Below are 8278 nucleotides of genomic sequence, written 5' to 3'. Positions count from 1 at the left end.
ATATCATTGGTTGTATATATATATATATATATATATATATATATATATATATATATATATATATAATAAATGCTTGGGTTATACCAAAGCTCAGATTTTCTGTCATTGAGGTGGCTGCGTCAGCTGCTCATGCTTCAGACTTTCAGAAGAAAAAATGATGTATAACAACAATTCACACAGCAGTGGCGCTACCACTGAGGAATATGCTAGATTGATTCAAGATGCTTCAGTTTTATTTATATCAGTTATTCATACATTCAAAAGGGCCAAAAATCCTAAGGTATCGAAATGTAGTGGGAATTGTCGTGTAATGGTCAGCATTACGTCTAAAGGGAAAGGAACAGAGACCGTACTGAAATCTGATGACAGTTGCGTAAAAGGTTTAACCATTAAAATACCTGATACAAAACTTTAGAACAACAAAATTTGAATAGAGCAGGTGTAAGAGGAACGCAGGACAGTAGCAGAACCACCAGTGTTGAAATGGTGATGACAGAAAAGAGATGACAGGTCTTTACATGTTTCCTGCTGAATGTTAGCTTTGACTGTTTGAAAAACACAACCTGATTTCATTTCATTCATACTCACATTTTGGTTGGTAGCTAGTTTACATGAGTCTTAATTCTAAGTGTAGTGTGTTTGTTTGTGGGGTTGATGGCAGAGTTGGGGTTTTACAGAGTTTGGTTTTGTAGACGTGCAGAAATGGATGTGAAAGTGTGTTGCACAGATGTTGAGCTTGACAAGAGTGATCAGGTTGTACAGAGAGGAGGCTTTGTGTAACAGCCAGGTCCTCCAAGGTCTTCACTGCTCACAGAACTATTTCAATCACCTAAACTCTAAAACATCTAAGTATTCCATTTAAGACCATTAAGTATTGAATCATTTTCCACTAAATTAAAAGCTAAACATTTGTAATGTTTCAAAATTCAATTAATAAATGGGAGACACTCAAGGCAGTGTTTTTTATTTATTTATCACTGCGACTGGGATTAGAACAATGGTTATAATGTGAATGGATTATCATTTCCATGTTAAACACTTTTTTATTTAACCTACTTTTATTATTAGTCTGGTTCAAAACTTTCAGTCCAAAGTGTCAGTTTGTCATCTGGATGCAGACGCATCTGTTGTGGTGAAGACTGCTTCCTGTGTTAATTAGCTATTAAACAAGTAAAGATGTTGACAGAGCTGGTAGAGGAGCCAAAAATTGTACTCAAGTAAAAGTACTGTTACTTCAGAATAATATGACTCAAGTAGAAGTAAAAAGTAGTCATCCAAATAATGACTTGAGTAAAAGTAAAATAGTACTTGGTGAAAAAGTACTGAGTAACTGTTGAGTAACGTCTCATTTATTTTTTTTAACACAACCATTCAAACAGACAAAAGTACAAAATAATCATCTACAGGCAAATTAAATCAATAAAATAATAAAATAAATTAAAATTAATAAAAAATAAATATCTTAAATTAAAGTAATCTTAAACTAAATTCAAGTACTTTAATAAATAATAAAATAGATAAAAATAATAACAGAATAAGAAAATAAATTAAGCACAAGTAGCACAAAATGTCAAGCCTTTGTACTTTTCTTTTTTAACCAGACAGAACTAGAACAAACATGAACTCATAGAAACTCTGTGTGTGTTTGAGTCTGTGTAAATGTGCCAGTAAAAACAAACATTTTTCCCAAAGAATCACCCAGTGATGTCATGAGATTGACGCGTACGTGGATAAAAGGGATAAAAGAAAAGTAACAGCTCAACGTAGCCTAATGTAGCGGAGTAAGAGGAACAGTTTCTTCTTCACAAATCTACTCAAGTAAAAGTAAAAAGTATAGTTATTCAAAACTACTCCTAAAAGTACAACATTTCCCAAAACTTACTCAAGTAAATGTAACAGAGTAAATGTAACTCGTTATTACCCAGCTCTGGATGTTGATAACCAAAAGTTCATTGGTGCACAGCTGTTCCCTTACCAAACAGTTCTGCAAGTATCTCTCTCATTGGTGATCTACTTACATCTGAAGCAGAAGCTTATCAATATAAAATCAACACTATCGTGACAATAGAGACAACTAAGCTCAGTTCAATCTTATATTTGGTATTTGTTCATTTATATGCTGCTGTTGGGAACAACCTCACAACGTTTTAGATTACTGTTTAGACTCGTTATCATTAACTTCACCAATTCTCAGAGACTGTTCAGTCTTTTGTTGTCAAACTCTCTCAGAAATCATGACACATCTTATTAAATTATACTGAATAATCTATCTGTTGCATCTCCCAGGCCACTTGAGCATGTTCACAGGTTCCTGTGTTATCAAGTTAATATGACAATCATGCAATAAAATTATACCTCACAGTCTCTTTGGAGATTTTCCACTCAAGTGGAAGACGTCATATCATTTAAAATGCCAAACAATCTGTCACCTTCTTTCAATACTTTATGATGTATTTCTTTCTGTGTTGCCAGGGAAAGATATATTTCTGACTGGAAATAGCAACTATGCAACTATTGCAAGCAATCAAACTTCTTATTATACAGTATTCTCAGTGATATGAGAAAACTGGCATCTTATGGGATTATTGGTTCTTACATCATTAATGACAAAAACCAATGAACATCAGCTCCTTCTTGTTCCTTCATGGTTTTAGATATTTGTCACATTGTCGGTCCATCCATCACTGGCAGATGCAGCCGCAGTTATTCCTGTGTTCAGATCAATGAGATGAAACTGCACTGCAATAATTCTTATATTCTCTTTTTTTTTTTTTTTTTTTCCCTTGTCTGCACACATATTAATGATTGATACCATGACGGTAGAAACCAAAAGCATACACATGTGCATTATTACTATATTTAATATATATACATATATATACGCATACATATGCGTACACATACATAAATATACACATACAAACCCAGTGATTTTTTTTTTTTTGGGGGGGGGGGGGGGCGGGGGTGACGACATCCACTGCCAATCCAGGAAGCAGGAACACATGGAAACACGCACTGGAAATCTGCAACAAAAAACCACAAACAAAACACGAAACCGGCACGGAGCCAACCAAAACAATAACAGCAATCGACCTAAATCTTGAGATCTGATCGCAGTCTGAGCTAAGCTACCGCTACCGCTACCTAACCCCAAAAACTAGAGAGCCAGCATGCAGGTGAACAAGCCAGTGTGTATGTCTATGTGTGTGTGTGTGTATGTATATGATCATGCGTATGTGTGTGTGTGTGTGTGTGTGTGTGTGTGTGTGTGTGTGTGTGTGTGTGTGTATGTATATGTTTGTGTGGCTGTGTATGTTTGTGTATATGCATGTGACTAAGTGGCTATATGTGTGTGTGTGTGTGTGTGTGTGTGTGTGTGTGTGTGTGTGTGTGTGTGTGTGTGTGTGTGTGTGTGTGTGTAATAAACCAAACAAAGCTCTACCTGAAGTGTATCTATAGTGGGGGAGGGGGGGGGGAGCAACCCCGCGAGACCAGAGGCCGACACGGAAGAGCCCGGGACCCAGGCCACCGGCAACCCCACAGAGGGGAGAAGCAGGAGGGAGGCAACCCACCGCCTGCGAGGCCCGCGGGCGGGGCCCCCACGGCGCGGGAAGAAGCAGCCAGGGATCCCGCGGCAGCGGACCGCGACCCAGGCAATCCCCGGCCACCCGGTCCGGGCCGGACACGCGGCCAGGAGGCCCTCACCCTTCAGGCCAACGACCCCCACCCGGCAGGGGGCCAGCCTGCCCGGAGAGACAGAGCCGCCCCGGCCGCCGCCGCGGGCAGGCGCACCCGCCCCCCACGAAAGTGGCCCTCCAAGACCAGAGGGGCGCCCCGCCGCAGAGGCAGCGGGGGGGACCGGAGACGGGCCCGGAGAGAGGGAACCCCCCAACAAGGCGACACACGTGCAGGCCCGACAACGGAGGGCCCCAGACCCAGGCATCCCATTCATTCATCCATTCAACTATCCGATATCTATACTAATAATAATATGATATACTATACATAATAATAATACTAATAATAATAATAATAACCATCTTTGTATAATATAATATTGATAAATTATTAAGTTTTGATGTCCTGCCAATGGAGGCTCAAATCCTCCATGGCAGGACCCTTCCATACCGCATTCTCACCGACACAGACACACAATCACGCACCGTTTCCCCCTCCCCGGGGGGGTCCAGCACCGCCAGAAGGCGCCCCAGGCTGCACGGCCAGCCCCGCCAGGCCCGGGTATCCCGACCCACCTATCCCAGGCCGGTGAGGGAATGCGGGTGATGTGGGACCCCCTCCCGCCCCTGGTGTTGAGTGCATGTGATTAATGCCATAAAAACAGGGAGGGGGAGAGCCAAGTATCGATTTGACACCGACCCGCCCCCTCCCGAACTACATGTCCTTGTCAAATGTATTTATTAAGTGTTGAATGTTAACTTAAGTTAAGTGCAGTGTCTATTTTGCTGTTAAAACCGTGAGGCGGGGAGTGCCGGGCCACGCGGGACAATGCCCCCCACGACCCGGACCCCCCGCCCTTTGCCTATGTGCGTATGAATCGTGTAGGGGGGGAAAGAGGGGGAGCGGAGGCCGAAGCCAGGAAGCAGGACCAGCAAAGCCGGCCCTGATAAGACACCCGCGCCCCCCCACCGGCCATCCAGTAGACGGGGGCCGGCCCTCCGAGCCGGGCCAGGGTCCCACCGTACCTCCACAGGCGCCCCCGGCGCCGCAGGAGCTCCCAGACGGAGGGGGAAACGGTCCAACATCCTCCCATTCATACTGACAACATAAGACATAGACACCTGGGAATGGCTCCACCCCGCCGCCGCGCCCGCCCGTGCACCCCCCGGTCAGGGGAGGCCCCGATCCCCGGACCCCCCCCCCCCCCCCCCCCAAGGCCACCCCGGCGGACACCCCAAGGGTCACGGAGTCCCCACATCCGCAGGGGCACTCGGCCCCCGCCCAGCGACGGAGGACCAAGGTAGCAATGCCCCCCCAGCGCAGACAGCCACCCCCCACCCAGGCAGGGCCGGGCCCTCCGAGTGGGGCCCCCACGTCCACGGCCCAGCCCCCCCCCGGGAGACCCGGAGACGCCCAAGCCACAGCCCCCCGCCCGAGCCCCCCCCAGCCACCCCCCCCCACCGCCATGAGGCAACCCCCCCCACAGGCCCCCAAGGCCCCCACCGGCCAGGGACAGGGCCCCACCGCCCCCCCCCCCACCGCCCCCCAGGGGCCACCAGAGGCCGGCGCCCCAGACCCCCCAAGCCGACCCCCAACCCCAAGGGCTACGAGATCACCACCCCCCCGCCCCCACTAGGTAACGAAGCCAATAATCGGGGACCACAGAGGGTGCAATTCAGCCGAATGTTGTTCAGTGGAGGCAGACATTATCTCACTACTAATATGGTCTGATAAAAGATTCCTAAAATGATTGATACATAAACTGGATTTTTGTTTCCAATTTACTAGAATGGTTTTCTTTGCGATACATAAGGCAGTGAGAACCCGGTGTGTCCAATTAGGTTCTATTTGAGTGTCTCCCAGGTGACCTAATATACATACCGTGGGGCACACTGGGATTCTGTAGTTGATCCATGTGGATAAATCCTCACAAATCTCCTTCCAGAACCTCTGTACCGGTGTACAGAACCATAAAGCATGCATATAATTATCTGGGGTGTTCTCTGTGCACTGTGAACAGATATTAGAGGTGACAAAGCCCATCTGGAACATCCTTTGTCCAGTATAATGTATTATATGAATAACTTTGTACTGTATAAGTTGTAAGTTTGGGTTTTTAGTCATAGTAAACGTATTTAAGCATATTTGTGACCAAGAAAACTGGTCGGTATTAAGAGAGAGATCCGCCTCTTCCAATTCTTATATTCTCTTCTTATATTATGAGACTACAGATACTGCATTAATTGTAATTGTATACACCGTTTTGCGTGCAGTCTAGTTCTGTGTAGCATGTGTTTTTGTTTCCTCTCATCAATCACAGTGATTGCTGTTTTTGTTGTTTTATGGATGAACATAAAGTTGTAGATATCTGTGGTGTTAGAGCGCCTCCTGGTGGCTTTATGTAAAAATTGTTCTTCGAGGTTTTTGCAAGAGTGCACTGGTGGTTTGTGTGATTGAGTGTAGCTCTTCGGCACAGTAATACACAGCAGAGTCTCCAGGCTGCATATTCTGCCAATTTAAAGTGACTGTTTTACTGGAAGATTCTGAGTGGTGACTGAATTTGGTTTCCAGTGACTCTTTGAAGAAAGTCCAATGTGTGCTGTCTGAACCAGTGTGTTGAAAAGCTGCTGAGAGAATAAGAAACCTGACAGGTGATGGTCAGACGATGACCTGGCTGAGTCAGCTGTTCACACTTCACACCTGTGGAAGATAAATATGGATATTATCGATTGGATCGATCGAGATATTGATATCTCATCAGCCTTCAACACTACGAAGCCTCACATCCTAGCTCAGGGGTCGGCAACCCAAAATGTTGAAAGAGCCATATTGGACCAAAAACACAAAAAACAAATATGTCTAGACCCGCAAAAAATGAAAAGTTTTGTACAAACCTTAAGCCTGAATTATGGTTCCGCGTTAAATCGACGCAGAGCCTACGGCGTAGGGTACGCGGCGACGCGCGCCGTACGTGGCTCTACATGGCTCTGCGTTGGTGTAACGCGGAACCATAAATCAGCCTTTAGAATGAAGGCAACACATGCTGCATGTTTCTATATTAGTTTGAGAGGCGCAGTCCTCTTTGCACGCTGTTAGTAGATCAGCTTGCACATTGGTTTGCGGGTGATGTCAAGTTTGCACACGTTTTTATGCACGCAAACCTTTAGTAAATCAGGCCCTTGGTGTAGAGGACGGAACAGTCCCATAGGATAGTTTTTATATTCCCTATACAGCTGTTTGTTATCCAGGTCCTGTAGAGTTTCCTGAGCAGAGCCAGTTATTTTACTACAGACATTAACCACCTTGGTAAGAACAGTTTTCTGCTTTACCCTAAGTGATTAGTGACTTTACTCCTAATTTGGAGTTAAAAGAATGTACAAACCAATTTAAGAAGAAATATAAAGAAATGGTTTATTTGAGGTATAAAAGTGAAGACAGTGTTTAAAGATCAGCAACTGTGTGTGTTCTGCTATTCTGTCATGTTGTCTTTGTATGTTTATATACTTATATTATATTTATATCTATTATATCATATATTACATCTTGTATTAAACAGGTTATTTTTGTAAAAATGATATATATATGTACCGTATATAAATGAGTGTATAGTATAAAAAATAAATACAGACATCATTTATATTTAGCGAGGGGACGCATTTGCACGGTAGCGCGCATGCGCATCCATCACCGTGAGGCGGAGGAGAGAAGGCAGACCTGTATCACATCTGACCAATCAGAGGGCTGCGCGTCAGGGAGGCTTGTGCAGAGCTACAGACGGGGAGATTTCAACATGTCGTCCAAAAGACATCATGAATAAGGAACAAGAGAGAAAAAAAGGGCAAAACACAGGAAACTCGTGCTTCACTTGAAGTTGGTATGTTGTTGAAATAAAACTTTGTGGCACAAGCACCGAAGCTGCTGCTCATTAGCCAGGAATCTCTGTCTCCAGTCTCGGTCTAGACTGGAGATTCTTTTTTCCAGCTACGCTGAATAACATGTATTAAATACCTTGTTAACGCTCCAGGCTTTCACCTCCGTTAAAGAGTGGTGAAAGGACCACTTGGTCGGATAAACTATAAACCTAAGCCAATATACTATAAATTGGTTATAGTTCTATATCAATTTATGTTGTTAAGATGTTTTCAACTTGTGACTCAGATTTGTTTATTTATTTATTTCAGTTTGAAGTGTATATTTAATATTTATTTATTTATTTCAGGTTGAAGTGTTTTATTTTCTTTTACTCAGATTTGTTTATTTATTCCAGTTTGAAGTTTTTATTTAATAATTATTTATTTATTCCAGTTTGAAGTTTTTATTTAATATTTATTTATTTCAATTTGAAGTTTTGTATTTAATATTTATTTATTTCAATTTGAAGTTTTATATTTAATATTTATTTATTTATTTCAGGTTGAAGTGTTTTATTTTATTTTGCTCAGATGTGTTTATTTATTCCAGTTTGAAGTTTTTATTTAATAATTATTTATTTATTTCAGGTTGAAGTGTTTTATTTTATTTGACCTACAATCAAACTACTGCATCCATACTTACAATATGTGTTTTTTTATTTGACTCAGATTTGTTTATTTATTTCAGT

This window comes from Cololabis saira, chromosome 11 (assembly GCF_033807715.1).
Source record: "Cololabis saira isolate AMF1-May2022 chromosome 11, fColSai1.1, whole genome shotgun sequence".
Taxonomy (NCBI): Eukaryota; Metazoa; Chordata; class Actinopteri; order Beloniformes; family Belonidae; genus Cololabis; species Cololabis saira.
Note: the sequence above shows the minus strand (reverse complement) of the source record.